Source organism: Schistocerca serialis, chromosome 9 (genome assembly GCF_023864345.2).
Source record: "Schistocerca serialis cubense isolate TAMUIC-IGC-003099 chromosome 9, iqSchSeri2.2, whole genome shotgun sequence".
NCBI classification, from domain to species: Eukaryota; Metazoa; Arthropoda; class Insecta; order Orthoptera; family Acrididae; genus Schistocerca; species Schistocerca serialis.
This window is the reverse complement of record NC_064646.1, coordinates 7,415,863-7,441,615: the sequence shown is the minus strand read 5'-3', so window position 1 is coordinate 7,441,615 and position 25,753 is coordinate 7,415,863.

Below are 25,753 nucleotides of genomic sequence, written 5' to 3'. Positions count from 1 at the left end.
AACAGAAAGGGGGGGGATCCCAGCTTCAACCAAGAGACTATCAACAGGGCTCGTAGGGAATGCACCGGTGGCCAAACGGATACCACGATGGTGGACTGGATCCAGCACGTGCAGCGTGGAAGGAGCAGCTGAACCATAAACTTGACAACCATAGTCCAAACGTGACAGAACTAGAGCACGATAAAGACGGAGGAGGAGGGAACGGTCCGCACCCCAAGAGGAGTGGGCAAGGAAGCGAAGGACATTGAGTTTTCGGAAACATCCTACCTTCAGGAGTCTGATATGGGGCAGCCAAGTGAGCTTGTTGTCGAAAAGAAGACCTAGGAAACGAAACTGTGGAACCACAGGCAATCTTTGTGCAGCGAGATAGAGCTCTGGATCAGGGTGGACCGTAGTACGGCGACAGAAGTGGACCACCCGCGATTTTAAAGGAGAGAATTGAAACCCGTGTGAGAGGGTCCATGCAGAGGCACGCCGTATAGCCACCTGGAGCTGCCGTTCTGCAGATGGCATCGAGGAGGAACTAACCCAAATGCAGAAATCATCCACATACAGGGCAGGGGCGACCAAGGGACCGACAGAGGCCACAAGTCCATCGATAGCAATGAGGAAAAGAAGGACACTCAAGACAGAACCCTGTGGGATGCCCGTCTCCTGGGTCCGTGGAGAACTAAAAGCAGTACCAACTCGAACTCTGAATGACCGATGGATCAGGAACTGGCGGATAAAAATCGGGAGTGGGCCCCGAAGACCCCACTGATGAAGGGTTAGTAAGATGTGATGGCGCCAGGCCGTGTCATAGGCCTTGCGAAGGTCAAAAAACACTGCAACCAAATGGCGGCGCTGGGAAAAAGCCTGCCGAACTGCGGATTCCAAGCGAAGCAAATGATCGATTGGAGATCGTCCCTCTCGAAAGCCACACTGGTAAGGGGACAATAGATCCCACGATTCGAGGACCCAAGTGAGCCGACGGGCTACCAGCCGTTCAAGTAACTTACAACCAACACTGGTCAAACTAATTGGCCGATAGCTGTCAACAGATAGGGGGTTCTGACCAGGCTTAAGGACAGGAACCACAATGCTATCCCTCCACTGAGAAGGGAAGTCACCCTGGAGCCAGATACGGTTAAACACCCGAAGAAGATGGTGCCGTTGTGGAGCACTGAGATGTTGAAGCAGCTGGTTATGAATGGAATCTGGGCCAGGGGCCGTATCATGAGAAGAAGATAGAGCAGAAAGAAATTCCCATTCAGTGAAAGGTTCGTTGTAAGATTCTGACTCACAAGTGGTGAAACATAAGGTGACAGCTTCAGCCTGCTGTTTTTGATGAAGGAAAGCAGCTGGATAGGAGGCCGACGCTGATGCCACTGCAAAATGGGTCGCAAGATGGTCTGCGAGAACTAATGGGTCCGTACAAATGCCATCTGGGAGGTGAACGCCTGGGAGGGTGGACTGCCGATGGCAACCTTGGAGAGAGCGAAGTGTAGCCCATACCCGTGACAGAGGGACAGTGGAACCAAGGGAAGAAACGAATCGTTCCCAACATATCCGTTTGCTCTGTTTAATTAAATAACGGGCTTTAGCGCGAAGGCGCTTAAAGGTAGAAAGGCTGGCTACAGATGGGTGCCTCTTAAAGTGTTGCAAAGCTCGACGGCGATCACGGATGGCAATGGCAATGGCCGTACTCCACCACGGGACTTGCCGACGACGAAATTGTCCAGATGAGCGCGGGACAGCAAGGTTAGCAGCGCGAACAATCGCGGCAGACACGTCACGTAGGACGTCATCAATACAACCCAACAAAGAGGGAGAAAACTCGACCTGTGCAGTATATAGAGGCCAATCGGCGCGGTGGAAAGACCAACGAGGTAACCTGTCCATCGGGGAGCGGGAAGGGAGCGTGATAATCAACGGGAAATGGTCACTATCACAAAGGTCGTCGTGTGGCGACCAGTGTAATGAAGGGAGGAGAGAGGGAGAAGAAAGAGAAAGATCAATGGCAGAAAAGGTACCATGACCAGCACTGAAATGAGTAGGGGAGCCATCATTAAGAAGGCATAGGTCGTGGTCTGCAATAAATTGGTCTATAAGAAGACCTCGTCTAGATGGAAAGGCACTGCCCCACAAAGGATGATGAGCATTAAAATCCCCAAGGAGGAGGAAGGGAGGAGGAAGTTGCTGAAGAAGGGTGGTTAAGGCAGCAGGTGTAAGAGTCCTGTCAGGAGGGAGATAAAGATTGCATACTGTGACTGCAGAGTCTAAGTGGACCCTAACAGCAACCGCTTCCAATGTAGTGTGGAGAGGAATCCACGTGCTAGCAATGTCTGTACGGACCAACGTACAAACGCCACCAGAAGCCCGCAAGGGTCCGACCCGATTTCGACAGAAAACACGGAACCCACGGAGGGTCGGTGAGTGAGCATCAGTAAAATGAGATTCCTGGAGAACCACACAAGCTGCTGAGTAGGACGAAAGAAGGGATTTCAATTCCGGAAGGTGACGATAGTAGCCATTACAATTCCACTGGAGAACCACAGAACGATGGTTTAAATGAGGGCTGAACACGCTAAATCCAGTCATACCGCCGGGTCCCCACCCGTCACCGACAAGGAGGGGGCGACATCCATAAACGACAGGTCAGAATCCGGTTGTGAAGCCGGGGAAGGGACCTCTGGTGACACCAGAGGCTCTTTGTCCCGGGACTTATGTTTCTTCTTCTTTTCAGGCTGAGATCGAGGAGGGCTGTGTGGCATAATGGAGCCAGCTGCAGCAAGATCAGGAACAGAAAGAGACCGGGCGACCGGGGGGCCGATAGACCGCGGCTCTCGCGGTCGCCGCGCTGCAGCAGACCTTTGACCTGGAAGGTGCCGGGAAGGGGCATCCCGGGAGAGGCGCCCTTGACCGGCAGACGCCGAAGGAGTGGGACACTTCTCCGGCTGGGGAGGGGGAGCAGCGCCCAGAGGAGAAGGTGTGGGAGCCGCAGGGGAGGGGGGAAGGAGAGGGGTCCGGGATGGGGGTAAGGAAGGGGGAGGAAGGGATGAAGATGTAACCAAGGCGTAACTAGACGTCATGGACACAGGGTGCAATCGTGCGTATTTCTTACGGGCCTCTGTGTAGCTTAAACGATCAAGAGACTTATACTCCTGTATCTTTTTTTCTTTCTTATAGACGGGGCAATCTGCTGAACGAGGAGAATGACTACCACGACAATTTACACATACAGGAGGGGGAACACAGGGACTCCCCTCATGGAGTGGACGTCCACAGTCACCACAGAGAGGGTCCTGGGTACAGCGAGAAGACATGTGGCCAAAACGCAAGCACTTAAAACACCGCATAGGAGGTGGGATGTACGGCTTCACATCACAGCGATAGACCATAATCTTAACTTTCTCAGGAAGGGTATCCCCTTCAAAGGCCAGGATAAAGGCACCAGTATCAATACGATTATCTTTAGGACCCTTCTGAACACGCCGAACAAAGTGAACACCCCGCCGTCCGAGATTGTCCCGAAGTTCCTCATCAGTTTGAAGGATGAGGTCTCTGTGAAAAATCACACCTTGTACCATATTTAGAGACTGGTGAGGGGTAATGGACACGGGAATTGTGCCAAGATGGGTACAGGCACGAAGGGCCGCAGATTGGGCAGCCGAAGCAGTTTTTATCAGTAACGAACCCGACCGCATCTTGCTCAGGGAGTCCACTTCGCCGAACTTGTCTTCAATGTGTTCCACAAAGAATAAAGGTTTGACACTGGTGAAAGTATCTCCATCAGTCCTGGTGCAAACTAGATAACGGGGGAAAGGTTTTGCCCCTAGACGACGCGCCTGACCCTCCTCCCAGGGGGTAGCCACGGAAGGGAAGGCCGAAGGGGCAAGAGAAGCAGCACTTGAGGAATCAGTACCACGCAGAGAGACGGCCGCAGAAGAGCGGCCAGAGTTTTGGACCCGTATGCGTTTCATCTGCATAGCGTCCGCCCTGATACCACCCACTCCGATCAGGGGCTCTCCTCACGGGCGCCACCCAGCCACAGCAAGGGCCGTCTGGCACGGCGGCCATTGCCGGGAGTTCCGATGCTCCAGGATGACGAGCAACCACTCCAAGGCATGCATGAGGAGGTCACAGCTCAGGTATCAGAAGTGTGATCCCTGTGTGTTCAGGGGGCTCAACCAAAAGGGTACATAGCGACCCCACCACACGGGCTGGCTACCGTGCTGGCTATGCACCCTAGCATCAGACAACGACGTAAAAGGAAAGGTGGAATGTACTATGAGGGCACACGTCGGAGACACTAGGTAAGGTGCTCTTCCCCAAATGGCTCACACTACGGAAGAGAAATTTTGGAATGGAGGTCAAACCCCAGAGGGGGACCAAGGAACGCCAAAAGGAGGAGATGATTACGCAAAAAAAGCCGGAGTGTAGAACCAACAGAACCAGGAGGATAGCAGGGGCCAACATAAGCAAGGACACCAATAGAGAGAGAGGAGAGGGCGAGGGGAAAGGGGTATGGAGGGGAAAGGAGGGGAAGGGAAAGGAAAGGAAATGCAGCCCGGGAGAGAAAGAAGGCTGCAATGGCTCGGGGCCCCGTGCTCGCCACGCACGTATCCACGAAAGAGTTGTGGACCCCCTGGGGGGTCAACCCTATCTGGTACGGATCCCACACTGCTGAGCAGTATTCAAGCAGTGGGCGAACAAGCGCACTGTAACCTACTTCCTTTGTTTTTGGATTGCATTTCCTTAGGATTCTTCCAATGAATCTCCGTGTGGCATCTGCTTTACCGACGATCAACCTTATATGATCATTCCATTTTAAATCACTCCTAATGCCTACTCTGAGATAATTTATGGAATTAACTGCTTGCAGTTGCTGACCTGCTATATTGTAGCTAAATCATAAATGATCTTTATTTCTATGTATTCGCAGCACATTATACTTGTCTACATTGAAATAGTCACGTCGGACAGCTTATTACATGAATCAGCTGAGTGCAAATGACGGAGCTGTCACTGCACGGCCTTTTTATGCCTTGTGTGACACTACCGTCATCTCTATATATGTACATATCGCTATATCTTCTCACCTCAGTGTATACAGGCCAAATGGAAGAAGTCACCATGGAAAACAAAAGAAACAATGGTCAGATTTGTTTGGAAGCCGGAATAGGTTGCATTGCCTAAACTGAAGAACAACAGCAACAACAACAGCAACAACAACAACAAACTACAGCTTGTTTGACCCAATATTAGTCCAGACTTGTGGATCTATGGCTTTTCCCAATCTTTGAAGCTCCCGGATCTTTTTTTCCCATGGGTTCTGAGACCGATATATGACTTCTGGAATCAGACCATCTATGATACTCATCTGTAGCTTTCCCCCAGTTCCTGTAAACCCAAACACATGACTATTCAGACTATTGTGAGCTCTCCGGTGCTGAAGGAGATAGGCAGAACTTTCAGGTAAGCCCCCATTATATGATAAATCGCAAAAAGCGCGGCAGAGATGCAAGCATGCTTATGATCACCGACATGAATCAACCATGCTACTTCCACACTGATTTAGCATTGTCTCATGAACAATGATACCCAGTCTTCTTCACTTATTAATCTCGTCATGGATGGTGACGAAGCAACACCATAAACATTGAAACATCCCCTTAAAAAAATTAACGAATGACTGTGCTGATAAACCCCTACGTTATTTTATTTTCAAACAGCTGAGCAAAACTGAACGTACTCAGACATTCACTAAAGTGACACACAATATTTTTAGCGCAACGCAATCTGACTTTCAAGAATCCCTACAAAAGAATGGCCCTAACTAACAATAACCTACACCTTTCATGAATCGCTTACCTCACAAAAAGCTTCGTTAATCGAACAACTGCAATACAGTGAGCGCCAATACTGCCAGCTAAATAAAAGATCCTAACTACTGAAGGCACTAACTACTGATAGGCATAGTTAGCAAATGAAAGATTTTGATGGAGAACTAACAATGTATTTACCTTAATAATGTTCAAAAGCCATTATATATATATATATCAGTTCATGATATACAGTATTACAAATTTACTCTTTCTGATGGACACACGTCCAGATCGTCCGCTCTCAAAACCCCGCCATCTCTCTCCCCACATCCACCACTGCTGGCGGCTCACCTCCAACTGCACCACGCTACGCGCTGTTCACATCCAACCGCCCAACACTACAATAGCAAATATTCCAACAATGCCAACCACAGATTGCACACAGCACAGTCAGTGATTTTCATACACAGCGCTACGTGGCGTCACCAACCATAAAAACCTAAACAGCCTACTTACAACCTCTCAATGACGTTTCAGGCCTGTATCGCACCCGAGAGACGCTACACCATAGAAAGAGCGAGGGGTGACTGGTACTTGCTTTGTAGCGTCCGACAGCGAATGACACGAACGAATTTAATGGAACAGGAAGCGATGCATGCAATCAGTTAGGCTAGTACCAAGTGTGGTGGTGGTGGTGGTGGTGGTGGTGGTGGTGGTGGTGGTGGTGACGACGACGACGACGACGACAACAATAACGACGACGACGACGACAATGACGACGACGACGACGACAATGACGACGACGACGACGACAATGACGACGACGACGACGACGACAATGACGACGACGACGACGACGACAATGACGACGACGACGACGACGATAATGACGACGACGACGACGACGATAATGACGACGACGACGACGACGATAATGACGACGACGACGACGACGATAATGACGACGACGACGACGATAATGACGACGACGACGACGACAATGACGACGACGACGACGACGACAATGACGACGACGACGACGATAATGACGACGACGACGACGATAATGACGACGACGACGACGATAATGACGACGACGACGACGATAATGACGACGACGACGACAACGACGACGACGACGACGACGACGACGATAATGACGACGACGACGACGACGACGACGACGACAACGACGACGACGACGACAATGACGACGACGACGACGACGACGACAATGACGACGACGACGACGACGACGACGATGACGACGACGACGACGACGACGACGATAATGACGACGACGACGACGATGACGACGACGACGACGACGATAATGACGACGACGACGACGACGATAATGACGACGACGACGACGACGATAATGACGACGACGACGACGACGATAATGACGACGACGACGATAATGACGACGACGACGACGACGACGATAATGACGACGACGACGACGACGACGATAATGACGACGACGACGACGACGACGATAATGACGACGACGACGACGACGACGATAATGACGACGACGACGACGACGACGATAATGACGACGACGACGACGACGACGACGATAATGACGACGACGACGACGATAATGACGACGACGACGACGACGACGATAATGACGACGACGACGACAATAATGACGACGACGACGACGATAATGACGACGACGACGACGATAATGACGACGACGATAATGACGACGACGACGATAATGACGACGACGACGATAATGACGACGACGACGATAATGACGACGACGCCAATGACGACGACGCCAATGACGACGACGCCAATGACGACGACGACGATAATGACGACGACGACGATAATGACGACGACGACGATAATGACGACGACGACGATAATGACGACGACGACGATAATGACGACGACGACGATAATGACGACGACGACGATAATGACGACGACGACGATAATGACGACGACGACGATAATGACGACGACGACGACGATAATGACGACGACGACGACGATAATGACGACGACGACGATAATGACGACGACGACGACGATAATGACGACGACGACGACGACGATAATGACGACGACGACGACGACGATAATGACGACGACGACGACGACGATAATGACGACGACGACGACGATAATGACGACGACGACGACGACGATAATGACGACGACGATAATGACGACGACGATAATGACGACGACGATAATGACGACGACGATAATGACGACGACGATAATGACGACGACGATAATGACGACGACGATAATGACGACGACGATAATGACGACGACGATAATGACGACGACGATAATGACGACGACGATAATGACGACGACGATGACGATAATGACGACGATGACGATAATGACGACGATGACGATAATGACGACGATGACGATAATGACGACGATGACGATAATGACGACGATGACGATAATGACGACGACGATGACGATAATGACGACGACGATGACGATAATGACGACGACGATGACGATAATGACGACGACGATGACGATAATGACGACGACGATGACGATAATGACGACGACGATGATTGGTTTGTGGGGCGCTCAACTGCGCAGTTATCAGCCCCCGTACAAATTACCAGCCTTTGCTCAGTTCAATCGCGCCACTTTCAGGAAGTGGAGGACAACACAAACACCCAGTCATCTCGAGGCAGGTGATAATCCCTGACCCCGCCGACCCCGTGCTCGGGAAGCGAGAACGCGACCGCGAGACCACGAGCTGTGGACGCTAGTAACAAGTGTGATCAGACAGAGGGGTGAGGGCGAGAAGCGGCGCGCGAGCCGAGAAGCCGTTTTTGTAGCGAGTTGGGCGGTGCCGACGTAGAGACAGGTCGCCGAGTCCGCCGTTCCGGAAGAAGGCCGCGTCACAATAGCCCCCATCCTCAGCTCTCCTTTCCTCTCTTCCTCAGCGGGCTACAGACTGCCCGGAAGCTAAGCTGACGCGGCCGCGACACCGCGCAGAATGCGTCGCGGTCACGGCGCCACTTCCTGTGCGCAAAGGGGTCACCCAGTTGCCAACGGGACGCACACTGGAATGACTAAAGGTCACTCGGGGCGACCTAAAGTCGCCTCGGACCACCTTTCGCCCACCGTAGTGATGCAGTTCTATGTGCTATGGATTCAACAAGTATCCACCGGGAAGTGGATCCTGCAAAAACATTGAGCCACGCTACCTCTATGCTGTCCATAATTGCCAAAGTGTTGCCGGTGCAGGATTTTGTGCGCGAACTGACCTCTCCATTATTCCCATAAGCATGTCGGGCGATCTGGATGCCGAAATCATTCTGTCGAATTTTCCAGAATGTTCCTCCACACTTTGAATGCATCGGCAGATGGGGTGTCACGAAAAGTGTTAGTAGAATATCTGAAGGACCTAGATTAGGTATGAACTTGTAGATCAAACCGATTGAGACCAGATCCCATTCCCATACCGCCTGTGCGTGGGCTGGCCGACTTCCATCATAGTTGGAATCCGCCACATACAGGACTAGGAGGGAGGGGGGGTGGGGTGGTCAACACCACCGATTGCGACAAAGCACCGGATACGACGTAGTTTAAGTTAGTTTTGTAGGACTTAGATTAGGGCATTAATTTAGGAAACTGCAGCGATTACTTAGCTTGGCCAGCCCAGTGCCAGGGGCATGCTCCTCGGGTTTAGCTCGTGGAGCCTGGCTATACTAAGTTGGTTTCGACTCTACTGGCACACCTGTGACGCTGCAGGTAATACTCATATTAGATTCGTTAAGTAACAAGTAGTTAGATCAAATTGCCCATTGTCGTAGAAAACTAAAACTAACACATTGTAGTAGTTAACTGTAGCTGGCTAACGTAACTGTAATTGTAAAAGCTGCATTGTAATCCAATTTATGTATCATTTCATGACCCACTAATCATCTTAGGAGGTGGGTTAATATTGTATAATTAGTACCGCTTGTGAAACAAAGATTTTTTTTAAACAATCGTAAACAACTGTGGACTGGTGAAGTGGCGCATTGTCATCCATAAAAACTCCATTGTTGTTTGGGAACATGAAGTCTATGAATTGCTGCAAATGGACTCCAAGTAGCCGAACAGAGTCATTCCCGATCAACGATCAGTTCAGTTCGACCAGAGGAACCAGTCCATTCCATGTAAACACAGCACACACCATTACAGAGCCACCACCAGCTCGCACAGTGCCTTGTACACAACTTGGATCCATGCCGCGTGAGGTCTGCCCCACATCCTAAGACTACCATCAGCTCTTACCAACTGAAGTCTAGACTCATCTGACCAAACCACGGTTCTCCAGTCCTCTGGATCCAACTGATATCGCCATGAGCCCATGGGAGGAGATGTGCTGGCAGAAAATGCACTCGCGCCGGTCGTCTACTGTCACAGCCCATTATCGCCAGATTTCGCCACACTATCCTAACGGCTACGTACGACAGACATTAATTTCCGCAGTCATTTCACCCAATGTTGCTTGTCTGTCAGCACTGACAGCTCTACGCAGAGCATTGCTGAAGTCCACCAGTTTCCTTTTATCACCAGTCCTAAGAGCTTGCACTAATTGTGGTCTGTATGGTTTATAGACCAAACGACACCGCAGCACTTGCCAGAGAGTCGTATGAGGCATTACCATTTCTCTACTTGCACGGAGAGTAGGCTTTCCTGAACTCCGCTCAAAAGTAGGTCGAATTATTCCCACCATGACATCAGAAATGCGATGTCGACCGGAACGCTTACCTTTACACAAGCACCCTGTCTCTTCAGACTGGCTACAAATGTTTTTGGGTGTAGGCGGATCAACACTACAACGCCGACGAGAAGCACGGTAGACCGAAATCACTGACTCTCTCTTTGCAAACGACAGCACACAAGACGCGTTCTGTTAAGAGGACGCCATCTTACTTCTGACTGATTAAAAACTAAGAAGACGCATTAGTTGACATCTAATAGCGATTTTCTAGGTCACGCCCATTCTAACAACACACATTTCCTTGCTGGCACGTCGCAAGTTTCGTAATTTTTAGTGTCCAAAATCAGGTCATTCTTTTTGAAACATCCTGTAAGATTCGCTGAAGACATGTTGACTTCCGTGAAGGTGAAAGGACCTATCGAATGGAATCAACGTTTTACCGAGTGCAGAGTGTGGATTGAGAATGAACCAATGCAGAAGAAAATGATGAGGAGTAGTAGAAATGGAACTACGGGGCGCGCGCACACCTTTCGTGAATTTCGCATTGTTCCGCCCAGCAGGCAGGCAGTTGGCAGTTTTCTCACTGCGAGCTTTCGAGTCGTCATGGACGTTGCAGCTCTCGCCACCAGCGTCCACGAGCTGGCGACCGAGGAGTCCTATTGGGGTCTAACCAGAAGCAGCGGAGCGAAGCAGTCATCCAAAGGAGGAAGACGTTGGGAGCTGGCGTTTTTTAAGCAGGAGCACAAACGAGCAACGGGACAGCGCTATGTCCGTACAGTTGGAACCATAGCAAAGGGACAGTGGTGCCTTCTACACAGAGCGGTTGAAACACGTATGTAACATAGCAGCGATGGCGAGGCATTGTAGCATCTGTGACCAGAGAGTTTGCGCTTGACCGCGCGAGTGTTGCGAGCGGTTCTCAGTCAGTCAGTCGTTGCGAGTCGGTCAGTAGTCGTTCCGAGTCTGTAGCACTGTCTAGTTGCGTGCAGTACTCAGTCAGTCGTTGCGAGTCTGTAGCTCTGCCTAGTTGAGGGCAGTACTCTGTCAGTAGTAGTCGTGCAGTGCAGTACGCTAGTAGTCGTCATGCAGAGCGGTCGGTCAATGGTAGCAGTCCAGTGGGACTGCGTGATGTGGTCTGGCGACAACACTGGTCAAGATGCTGAATGAGGTATACTGTTAATTAATATAATCATTAGATAATGTAAAAATTTATTTATTGTAATTATTCTCCAACAAGTGCCCCAATAATAATTTTATTTCAAAAGCATTTTTTCAAAATTTTAATTTTTATTGAACTAAAAATTTCGTTGCACTTCCCATTTCATTCCACTTCTTTTAAAGAAAATTTTCAGTAAAATCACAGAAAAAAGGAATATTATTATTTGCAATGCAGTTCCTCCAAGCCGTGCGCAAAGATAAGAGCAGAAATTTGACATCCAGTTATACTGAGGTAAGAATCTAATTCTGATTGTTTTACACAGGGCCAAAGACCGATGTTTCGGTTTAATTGAATTTTCTTATCACTGAATAGACTTTAATTTTTTGCTGAAGAATTTATAGTTGAGTCAGATTGCGAATTTCACATTTTTGTTGCCATTGTCAGTACATTTCATTGTGGGCAGGTTACGCATAGAGCAATGTCCATTAGCATTTCTAATTAGTATCGTCTTTTCTTTTAAAATTTTTGTGGGGAGGTTACACTTGGCGACACCCAGTCCAGGATCGTATTTCGTTGAGAGTCTTTTGAGGAACAGTCAGATATCTGCTCTTATTTGCTTAGATATAATTAGGATTTGGCGCAACGCTTTTATTAATCTTGTGACTTTCTTTCTACAGGTCAACGGCAATTCGTTGCTCTATTGTATTTGTGTGTTGCTTGTGCATTTGTGCTTATTGTTTTGTGAATAATTGTGACTGTTGTTAAAATGCCGCGAAAGACTGTGAATAGTGTATCGCGAGGTATTATGAACGAAATAAGCGAATTAAATAACTTCACCAATAGTACTAGTGACACGCAGTGTAATCATGACAATCCTGCGTCCACTAACAATCAGTGCATTCCAACCACTAGTGATGACTTTTACCCTGATAATGAACAAACGAACTCAATTGTCTCGTCTGTTAATTTGACGACAATTGATGACGCAGAACGCTCTATTGTAATGAGCGCTGCCCAGCTTAACACACCCGATTTGGAAAACTCAAGTAACGCACAGACAAGTTTGTCTAATGAAAATGAGCAGGATACTCAAAGTACGACGGATCTATTTAATTCCGAAATAACGTCTGACAATGTACATCCGACTGACAAACCTTTTTGTAAATCTCAGAATAACCAAATGGTTACAGTAAGCGAGACAATTCCAGATCCACCACTAAACAGTACAGATAGTATATACGTTAATTTTGACTTGGTACGAATTATGACAAGATTGCTACAACAGCAAAGTGAGGAAATAAACAATAGTTTCAGACAACAGAGGGAAAATTTCAAACAACTTAGGGAACAGTACAAACAGCGGAATGAAATGATGAATAATTATTTCAAACAACTAAATGAAAGTGTCGACAACCATTACAAACAACTTAGCGAAACAATTAATGAAAGTTTCAAACTGACGAACGAAAAACAAGACAACCTTAACGAACGGAGCAGACAAGTTAGTGAAGAGAATACAGCTATTACCGTGCAATGCCAGGACATTAAAGAACAATTACGTGAGGATACTGAGGCTTGTGCTAAAAACAGTAATAAAGAAGTTGGCACTGTTGCACAAGAATTAAATAGCACACGTGTAGGCACAACAGAATCACATAAAGACGAAGTTAATGCAGTCACTGAACAATGTTCAGCAAACGCAACAGTGATACACGAAATTAATGCAGTCACTGAAGAATGCCCTAAAAACGAAGTACAGATTCGCGACGAAATTAATTTAGAGTCAGTGGAAGTTTCACACACTCCGAATACGGAAGATGACGAGAAATTTGCACGACAGATCAACCAAATTGACGAAAGTATTACAGTAACAGAGTTAAAAACTATTTCAGTCACCAATACGTCACAGAATCCGCCACTTTGCGAACATTTGTCAGACTCGCGCAGCGTGTATAATGTGAGCAATTTACAGCAACTACGCGACTTAAAATCTGAAAAGCTACGCAACTTGAAATCCGAAATGACACAGACGAACAGATCCACACACAAACCTGAACGTGTTATCAAACTGAGTGACGAGAACGTAGATTTCGAGCAATTTGCATTTGTAAGAAAATGTAAGGAATTTAATAATGACAGCGTACAGGTACACGATTTGCACTGTATACGACAATTTATCTTTGTACATTCACCGCTATTGCGTGTAATGCAGAAACTAGCTTTGAACCAGATGCGACAGTTTATTTTTGCATTTTCATCAGCATTGCCTATAATGCAGAAATTTGAATTAGCACGGATACAACAATTTGCCTTTGGAATTTTACCGCCATTTCCTGCAACGCAAAAGCTAAAATTTATTTGCAGTGCGTAATGACCTCAGGGGATTCATTACGCTTTAATGAATATGTGCCGTAGCGAGCATAGGGCCCCGAGCTGTAGTAGTGCTATTTCATCTTTAGTTTTCTGCACTGCTGCCTTTTCTTCTACTATCCTTTATATCTATCAAAATTGCTCTTTAACTATTGCTCTACCTATAATTAAGAAAAATGACAAAGAAAACCCGATATGACAAATCTTTTACCGAATGTGACAATTTTCAGTAGGCACTCCCGTAATGACAACTACCGCCGTAATTTTAATAACGGATAAAATCGTAATCATCAGTATGTGTAAAATTAACAGCAAACGCATTTTTTTTGTAACAATAGACGTTTTTCACCGCAACAGCATGAAAGTCAGCCGCTTAGCATACCTAACCAACAATGCAGTCTACAAGGTCAACCAAACTTTAATGTTTCGCCGCGTGCACGTATAGTCCCAGCTCCAACAAATAGTAACGCATGGCAGCAAAGAAATAACTACGTACAGACAACACTCTATTTCAACTTGTATCGCAATACACCGTATAGGAATGACTATCACGACAGACGTAAAAATAATGAGCACAATTCTCGGCGTACATTTAATAACAGTTGATCTTATGAGCAGCAACAACATCAGCAACAACAAATAATCATGAATGAAACAGACAATAGGTGTCATCCATAGCGTAACACGTCAGTAAGAAATAACAGAACAGTTCATATAGTGGATATGCCACAGCATCCTCCCGTAAATAACAGGACGTACGATAGCATTTAACCAGATACAGCACAGATTGCATATTACAGTAACGCAAACATTACTTTTGACACGCAGAATTTTGCTCACGAGAATGTTATTTGAAACATGCTCTGTTGAATGCTCCACTTTTATCGCACCCCGATCTTACTAGAAATTTTTCCATTGCCACCGACAGTTCTAACACCGCTTTAGGCGTACATATTTTCCAGGAAATTGAAGAAGATGGTTCAACAGTTATTAAAAACATCGCATTTGCAAGCCGCATTCTGGCACATGCTGAACGAAATTATTCCGTTACAGAATTGGAAACATTATGTGTTGTATGGGCTTTTACGAGATTTAGGCACTTTCTTTATGGCAGACATACCACCGTCTACACAGACCACAGAGCAATACAATTTTTGCTTTCAGCTAAATTTACTCACGACAGATTAAGCAGATGGAAACTTTATTTGCAAGAATTTAATTTTACGATTGTTCACATTCCCGGCACACAAAATGTTATAGCAGACGCACTATCGCGTTCTCTCGGCAACAATCAGCAAGACGTAGCAACCAACTTCTGCAAAACAAATTTCAGTGTCATGTACATTCAGCAAGTTGCATTTAAAAACTTTATTTCATCGTCATTACAGGACATAGCAAAGGAGCAAAATAAAGACAATGTGTGGAAAGAAATTAAACACCTTTGGCAAGATAAGAATAATGTTACGATTAGGAACCACTACACAGTACGCAATGACATTCTGTTTCGCCGCTCTCATCCTGACAGCAACAATTGGTTATTATGCATTCCTGACGAACTGGTCAACAAATTAATCTGGTACACTCATTTAAGTTACGCACATTACGGAGCAAGAAAATGTTTTCTTATACTGAGACAGAACTGTTATTTTACTAACATGGAGAAACGTATACGACGAGTTTTAGCGTCTTGTAAAATTTGCCAGAAAGCTAAATCAGACACCACTTCACATATTCCTCCATTATATCCCATTATACCTGTTAAATTAAGACACATGGCCGCTGTAGATATTTTTGGTCCGATTCCGAGAACTAACAGAGGTTTTTGCTACATTTTTGTCGCTGTTGAGCTCACTTCAAAATTTGTTACTTTCACTCCATTACGCAAAGCTACTGCTAAAACTGTTTCGAAAGCATTTGTAAAACATTTTCTATCTCATGTAGGGCATGTAATGAAAGTAATTTCTGATAATGGATCACAATTTCGTAGTAGCGTATGGACACGCATGTTACGAGCTAGAAACATTTCTCCGATCTATATATCCAAGTACCACGCTTCTTCGAACCCCTGTGAAAGATTAATGAAGGAAATTGGTAAACTGTGTAGAATATACTGCCACAAAAGACATATTGATTGGGATACACACATACTCTCATTCCAAGATGTAATTAATTCCATTCCAAATGAATCCACTATGTTATCTCCGACTGTTATACTGAAAAACGTTGAACCACCGAACAAAATTAAAGAATCAGTAAAATTACCCAAATGTAGGCGACTAAGACACCACGAAATAATTGACATTGCGCTGAACAACATCAAACGTGCCGCAGAGCGCCGGAGAAGACAGCAAAAACAGGTTTGTACACGCCGCGACTTTCACGTTGGACAGAAGATATTGGTACGTACACACTATTTATCCAGCAAATTAAAAGGTAAGTGCAGTAAATTTGAACTTCTATACGCAGGTCCATATCGGATTCGCAGCATTCCTCACCCCAATGTTGTACACGTCGAAACTTTGAGAACCAGAAAATCGAAAGGCAATCACCATATCTCAAACATTAAACCGTTTATTGAGTGAAACCACTTTATGATGTAACATGCTATGATGCCATTTACTTATGCAATTATTTCACCTGACTAATTACTGATGATTATCGCATTTTTTCTTGGCAAGTGCCCGGCAAGGTAAGGTTAGCAGGTCGCTTTTCTTGTCGTTACACATCAGACCGTGCACATTTTCCACTTTTTTTTGTGTATATGATTGTATTCCAGTTTTGTTTATATGCACTGTGAAATAGTTAAATAGTTAAGATATAACACACACCAGTTGACTTTGACTTTTTTTTTTTTTTGCCCTATGATATCTCAACATCGTGACTGTTTTACATTTTTCCTTTTGCTGCTGCATTGTGATATTCTGTGTACATTTTTGCATCTGAACACTGTCAATGTCTTTGACATACTACGTTTTCTGTCATGTTATGCTGTATGCTTAAGTATGTTACCATAAACCAGTCCTTATTTAGTGGGTATATGATTTAAATGCAGGACATTAATCTCTGTCATCAATTTCAGAAAGAAATGATGCATGTAAGAAATAAATTCAACAGAAATGGGAATTTCACCTACGGGATAAACGAAAGGAGATGCAGTAACTTTATGAGGAAGAGTAAATGGATCAGGATTAACAAGCATTAACAAGACTATACTATACTCATCACAGAATAGCAGTCTTAACTAATTTTTTCTTTCAGAATACAAGGTGATTGATGCAGGCTGTCAGAGAGAACTACACATCTTAGTTTTAGTGATGAAATATGCTAGAGATAAGGAATAGTTATGTAATGAGTAATGAAGTGATTTTTTGCAGATGATAATGAATACTGATGAATAATGATGAAGGATATGATGTTATGAATAATGAAGTTTTTCTTTACAGGTGATGATAATAGTGAAGTTATGATGATATGGATAATGAAGTTTTCTTTACAGATGAGGATAATGTTGAAGTTATGTATTTATGTTATGTAGTTATTTAAGTATTTGTTGCAGTTTGCTTTGACAGCAGGTGTTATATTGGATAGTAGGATGACGGAAAGTTTTGGAAAGGACAGCTATGGAACACATTTTTATACACATTTCACTACCTGTTAATTCGAAGTTCACTACTTTTCAGCATAGTGTGCGTTTCTTCTTTCAGGTCAATAATCCATTTTGTAATTTTTCCAGGAGAAGCTTTTCATGATACTTACTAAACCTGTTACTTATTATACCTGTTCTAGTACTTGCATTTTTATATTTTTACCCATTTGTGTCTATCGTTTATAAATGTGATCACATGTACTGCCTTGTTACATAACCTTGCTACAGCTGACTCATGACGAATGACGTTACTATCCTCATTTGCTGCAATAGGTCAAAAGCAAATAGTGTTATGCCTCACCAATTAATTATCGATCCCAACGCAATGCATTGCTAAAAGAGGTATTACCAGTCCCACATAATGTCACTAGTTTATGATAATTCTGAATAATACTGATCAACTCTGAATAGTATGTCACTTGAGTAATGACTTCTTAATGAGACAAAAAAAAAGTATATATTTAAGATAATGCTTTGTCACTAGCTAATAACTGCCACTGTTTATTGTAATGAGACTACTTATAATGCCCATGATTATTAATGCTTTGATTGTAACTAGCTGATTTTTAATAATGACTTTGTAATGATCTGAATACTACTGAATGAGGAACAATGTTTTATTGTAATGAGACTACTTATAATGCCCATGATTATTAATGCTATGACTAATTAGCTGATTTTTAATAATGACTTCGTAATGATCTGAATAATACTGAATGATGAACTATGTTTTATTTTATTCAATACTTGCTGGCCACTGAGTGCCAATAATTAATGTCACTTGAAGAATTGTTATTAATTATGCCATTGATTAGCTCTTGTTTCCAATGTTGATACTTTGTAACCAGAAAAGTATGTGACTATTTAATAATGCTTTGTAATCAGGAGAAGGCTAATGATTCTTACTAGATTGGAATGACACATAATTAATTAACTATGCTATTGTTTCATAATGCTTTGTGGTTAGGAAAAAGATAATGATTATTACTATTGGAAGACAAATGATTAATTAATTATACTATATTTTGTAACTGGAAAAGAATGCATTTATTTCATAATGCTTTGTAACTAGGAAAAGAAGGCTACGGATTCTATGTAAAACAATTAATGAACATTTTTCTGTAATACTACATACTTGGTACAGAAATGTTCAATAACTGGGCTATGAATGCCACAAACTACTCATGAAGACTGTAATTGTCAATATTATGTGACTTGATGTCCTTCACCTCATAAGCTGACTACCCTGAATTACTGCAATGTCCATTTGTCCTGTTTATCCTAGTGATCATGGAGCACTATCTTTGGTTTTGCACTAATTCTACGTGGGTGTGCCTTGTAAGAGCGTGGTGTTGACACGACATGCTGTCCACCACCGTGAGCAATGAAGACATTATTATGGTCCCACTGTTTGGTGTACGTAATGTACTGCCAAAATGAAAACATGGAACATTTCTACGACAGTTCAGTGTCTTGGCTACACTGATAAATTCTGATGGGAAAAGATCTTCAAGTTGTGTCACTTGGTGTTGTACTTCTGTGGAAAGATATGGACTTTCAGAACAGCTGTGTGCAATCTAAAGTGCTACAACCATGATGCAATCCTTCCCTTTCGTATCCTAATTCTTGTCACATAGTGAAAATCATTTTTGCTAACATTATTTATGTTCATGGCTATACATTTTTTCAATTCGCTGACCTCCAGTGCGAGTACACTTATGTCACTAGTCGACATGATGTTTGCCATTATGTTTATTTGTTGTGAAAATGCTAAAGACATTTTTCAGTGCATGTGCACTTTGGACATGATTTTTTTGCCATTATGTTTATTTATTGCGAAAATGCTAAAGACATTTTTCGATTTGTTCTGAAGTACAGTATATGTACACTCTTGTCTTTTATATTGTATATACCTTTTTTATTTTCTGAACTACAGTGCATGTGCACTCATGTCACTTGTCAACATAATATTTTTTGCCAGTCTGTTCATTTGTTCTGAATATGCTAAAGAATTTTTTCAGTGCCTGTGCACTTTGTTATCTGTCAAAAAATTTGTATATACATTTTTCTGATTTGCTACTATGTTTTGTATTCACATTTTGTCTTTGTCTGATATATTTTGTACTTAGTGCGTGTGCACAACATTTAAATATTCTGTAAGTTGTAGGATTTTGTTAATTAAAGAAAAATTTTGCCGCGCTTGGCAAGTCCAAATGACTCACCATCGCTGCCAAATTTTTGCCCCCCCAGTGGAGGGTTAATATGAAACACGTATGTAACATAGCAGCGATGGCGAGGCATTGTAGCATCTGTGACCAGAGAGTTTGCGCTTGACCGCGCGAGTGTTGCGAGCGGTTCTCAGTCAGTCAGTCGTTGCGAGTCGGTCAGTAGTCGTTCCGAGTCTGTAGCACTGTCTAGTTGCGTGCAGTACTCAGTCAGTCGTTGCGAGTCTGTAGCTCTGCCTAGTTGAGGGCAGTACTCTGTCAGTAGTAGTCGTGCAGTGCAGTACGCTAGTAGTCGTCATGCAGAGCGGTCGGTCAATGGTAGCAGTCCAGTGGGACTGCGTGATGTGGTCTGGCGACAACACTGGTCAAGATGCTGAATGAGGTATACTGTTAATTAATATAATCATTAGATAATGTAAAAATTTATTTATTGTAATTATTCTCCAACAAGTGCCCCAATAATAATTTTATTTCAAAAGCATTTTTTCAAAATTTTAATTTTTATTGAACTAAAAATTTCGTTGCACTTCCCATTTCATTCCACTTCTTTTAAAGAAAATTTTCAGTAAAATCACAGAAAAAAGGAATATTATTATTTGCAATGCAGTTCCTCCAAGCCGTGCGCAAAGATAAGAGCAGAAATTTGACATCCAGTTATACTGAGGTAAGAATCTAGTTCTGATTGTTTTACACAGGGCCAAAGACCGATGTTTCGGTTTAATTGAATTTTCTTATCACTGAATAGACTTTAATTTTTTGCTGAAGAATTTATAGTTGAGTCAGATTGCGAATTTCACATTTTTGTTGCCATTGTCAGTACATTTCATTGTGGGCAGGTTACGCATAGAGCAATGTCCATTAGCATTTCTAATTAGTATCGTCTTTTCTTTTAAAATTTTTGTGGGGAGGTTACACGGTGTCGGCCGGTTTGGTTTATGGCGCTTGTTCAGTGTTGTTGCTGGAGTGTTGGGACAGTGCCTGCACCTTGTACAGGGTGGCCAGTAAGTTCCTTCGTGCGTGCAATTACTTCACTGTAACTGTAATAACATGTACAGTTATTGACGAAATAAATCTCGGGTGAACAGCCTAGTATGAGTGTGCGTAGGAGAAAATGTTTCAGTAATCGACCACGTTGCCATCATCAGGTGCGCTGATGTACTGACCGGCGGTGGGCCGGCGCCATGTATATATAGGACTATCCCCCTCCCACTCCTCCCTTGGCCCAACCAGCGCGCAAGAACATCTAGTACAGCAGAAGTCAAATGGGCCATCATGCATACCACCGCTAGGAAGGCCCCTGGTCACGATGGCATTCCTAACACACATCACGAATGCCATACTCAAGCACCAACACTTCCCCGCCTTTTGGAAGACGGCCAAGGTCCTGATGTTCAGGAAGCCGGGGAAAGACCACTCCCTCCCACAAAATTACCGACCCATCAGTCTGCTGAGCGCGCTCAGCAAGATCGTTGAGAAGGTAATATTAAAACGACTCACCAGGCACTGCATCTCAAACGACACCCTGAGACCGGAGCAATTTGGTTTCAGGAATCACCACTCAACAACACAACAACTACTCCGCATCGTTGAATACGTAACACACGGATACAACACAAGCAAGGCAATTGGGGCGGTGTTCCTGGACATCGAAAAGGCTTTCGATCGTCTATGGCACAACGGCCTAATACGCAAACTTAGTGACGCAGGGTTCCCCGACGGGCTCGTACGTCTCATACACTCATATCTCACGGACAGGAGTTTCAACACCGACGTGCAGGGCAAACAATCGACACGACATGGTATACAGGCAGGAGTACCCCACGGAAGTATCCTAGGGCCCTTACTGTTTAACCTCTACATCAACGACCTCCCAGCTACACACAACACGACGGTAGCAATCCACGCGGATGACACCGCCATCCTTGCGCAAGATTGGAAGCCGTCTAACATTAACTCACGACTACAGACTGCACTCAGAACGGCGGAGCCTTGGCTGGTGAAATGGCGTGTTAGAGTAAACGTCGACAAGTGCGAGGCCGTTCTGTTCACTAGAAGACCGAAGCAACTGCGCAAACATCAGCACTGCAACCCAATAACACTACACACACGCCCAATACGTTTCCGCGAGAAGGTCAAATACCTCGGTGTCTGGCTGGACAGGAAACTACTCTGGGGGGACCACATTCAACACGTGACCAACAAAGCTAACGCGAGGCTCAAAGAACTCTACCCTATGCTTAACAGGCGTAGCACACTGAACAGGAGGGTGTCTAGGTCCATGTACATGACACTTATTAGACCCCTGATGACGTACGCAGCCCCTGTCTGGGGATACGCTGCGCCAACTCGCCTGCGCCGTCTGCAGCTCATACAGAACAAAGTACTCAAAATCATAAGCAACGCTCCGCGCTACACACGCATCGCGGACCTTCACCGGGAATACCGGCTAGATACTATCTTGCAGGTATTCCAAAAACTCTCCACACGACTGTACAGTAACACAAGACACTCGCGCAACCCGTTTATCCTTTCTCTGGGTAACTACGACCACAACCATAGATGGAAGCATAACAGACCAAAGACATTACTGGCTAGGAACTGAACATCTATGGTCTATAGAACGCTAACACGACAGTACTGGCGAGCCCCTGCAACACAGTTATTACTGGAAACCCAGATGTGCGACTAGCCGAAAAACAGGCAACCGCAGGGAAACCGTACTGTACACAGCACGCAAACCAGCCACACACACCCCCTACACCGTCCGTGAGCCGATCTATGACCGATCGCCCACTGATCCACAACGACCTTGAACTGTTGCAGGGACGCAGCAACTGCAGCAAGCGCCGCAACAAGCTCCAACAACGACAAAGGTAACGATGCACGATACCTCGCCCTAACATAACCACACCTTGCATGCACTGTCGCAGATAGCAAGCCGCTACTGCCCTTACTACCCGTCCTACTGTAACAGAGGTTTTTTTCCCTTGGCTCTTGCCTAGGCACTTTTTTTTTTCCTCTGCCCTTACAACCGCTACCCTTCAATCGTTTTCGACCACTTCTATCTCCTGATGGACCATGTTAATGAGTAATCTTACCCAGACGCATGGACAACATCACAGCCCGCATCCTGTGTCGCCTGATTCTAAACTAACATGTTTACGGAGGTGACAGTAGAACTTTTGGTTTGGTCACCACGTTGGTGTGGGGGTGGAGGGGCCCCATCCTTGTGTGTGTCCCGCTCCTCCCTCAGTCGGTGCGGTCCGCGCCCCGCGCGCGGTCCAGGTGCAGCGTCCGTTCTCCCGCCGTCTGGGCGCTGCGTCCTGGGTCTTCTCGTTCACAAGGGTCTGCCGGCACCGCTCTCGTTATTCTTCCCTCCTGCCCCGAAGCGCCTAGGGAGGAGCGGGAGGGGGGATTGTCCTTTATATACATGGCGCCGGCCCACCGCCGGTTCAATCCCGAAACCAAATATAGATCACCTATTCCCTCAAAACTATCGACCAATCTCCCTGCTCAACCACCTATCTAAGTTACTTGAAATCCTCATCCAAAACTCCCTACTACAATTCCTATCTGCCAACAACATCCTTATCCCCGAACAATTTGGATTTCGTGCTGGGCATAGCACAACACAACAAGCCATTCGTCTGGTGGAGCACATCTGCACAGAGAAGAGTCAGGACAATAGCACAGCTGCCATTTTCCTGGACATTGAAAAAGCGTTCGACCGGGTTTGGCATGGCGGTCTGCTATACAAACTGTCGAAGATGAACTGCCCACTTCACCTGCTTAAAATAGTCCACTCGTTCCTGGTGGAAAGAAAATTCTACTCTACAGTAGATCGAGCAAACAGCGAGCTAAAACAAATAGAAGCGGGTGTGCCACAGGGATCTGTGCTTGGCCCCCTCCTATATCTACTATATACAAACGATCTGCCGAAGGAGCCGGGCGGCAACATTGCCCTATATGCAGATGACACTGCATTATACCACAGTGGCAGAAACATCAACTATCTAGCCTACCGCCTACAACGACACCTAGACAAAGTGGTGCAATCTGTGGAAAATAAAGATCAACGCAGACAAATGCCAGACTATATTATTCAGCCACAAAATCAAACGCCCCATAGTGAACATCACGCACAACGACCAGGTACTACCCTGGAAAGAAGTAGTTACCTACCTAGGGCTAAAACTGGATAAGAATCTGACATTTACCCATCACATGAAAGAGGCCAGAAACAAGGGCTCCGCCCGGCTCTTTCAGTTATATCCACTCCTTGAAGGCAGGGGACACAGTACCTGCCAAACTCAAAATTTGGAAAACGATCATCCTGCCAGCCATGCTCTACGGTTCAGAAGCGTGGAAGCAGACACCAACCTCAAACAGTTGGAAATCATCCAAAACAAAGCCTTCCGTATAGTTGCAGACGCTCCATGGTTCTCGAGCAACGACGAGATCAGAGCAATGTTAGGACAGCCCTCATTCTATCATCTCATAAAACAAAAATCATTAAAATTCTACGAATCATCCAACGCATCACCACACCAACTAAGCAACTCTCTGGGAAGGGATGAAAACCCTGGCCAGAGAGCACCAATCACTACCATCCATCGCCAATTCAGGCGTAAGTCATATAAATTCATGCGCAAACATACACTTACATCATCATCGCCGCCGCCTCCACTAGCATCATCTACCCAGGGGAAAACCGACCCCTAGCCAATACCATATATAACCCTGAATCGGCACCATCAAGGAACACCTCGTAAGACAGAGCGTTTTCAAGGACGCTGGTTCTTCAAATACACCATGGGTATTGACCCAGCCATTTCATGTCGGGTCGCCGGTCAGTACAACAGCGCTCCTGATGATGGCAACGTGGCCGATTGTCGAAATGTTGTGCCCTATGCACATTCATATCAGGCTGTTCACCCGAGATTTATTTCGTCATAAAATACGCCTGGAGAAACTGAAGAATCACATGTACAGTTATTGTTCAGAACAGCTGTGTATGCAATACCATTATCCCTACACAGCTCGACACTACGCCTCCACTAACGGTCATCGGCTGGAGTGCTCGTGGGCGAAAGTCAAGTTTCGTGAGCAGTTGCAATGTGCTCCTTTCAGTTCCGAGGTCTGCGGTCAGGATTACAAGGGGTTCGGCTGTAGCCACTCATGTCCGCCTTTTTTTCCGGTCGTGTTTGGCCAGATATTTCCGACTCTGGCCTGTCCGGCTTTTGTTAGGTCTTTTAGCGACGACGTAGAGAACGCAAAATTGAGGTCCACCCTACATACACAAACACACAGAGCGACAACACTGCCTTAGTCCGCACTGACTGCTACCGCCATGCGGCAACACTGCTCAGTCCTTGCTGGAGTACCGGTTATTCTTCGCGTTTCACTGTCTCTGATAATACATATCGATAAAACGGATATCGCACTAGTGTCAGGAAGTCGTTTCTGAAAGTATTTGTATGGAGTGTAGCGATGTATGGAAGTGAAACATGGACGATAAATAGTTTGGACAAGAAGAGAATAGAAGCTTTCCAAATGTGGTGCTACAGAAGAATGCTGAAGATTAGATGGGTAGATCACATCACTAATGAGGAGGTATTGAATAGAATTGGGGAGGACTTTGTGGCACAACTTGACTAGAAGAAGGGATCGGTTGGTAGGACATGTTCTGAGGCATCAAGGGATCAGCAATTTAGTACTGGAGGGTAGCATGGAGTGTAAAAATCGTAGAGGGAGACCAAGAGATGAATACACTAAGCAGATTCAGAAGGATGTAGGCTGCAGTACGTACTGGGAGATGAAGAG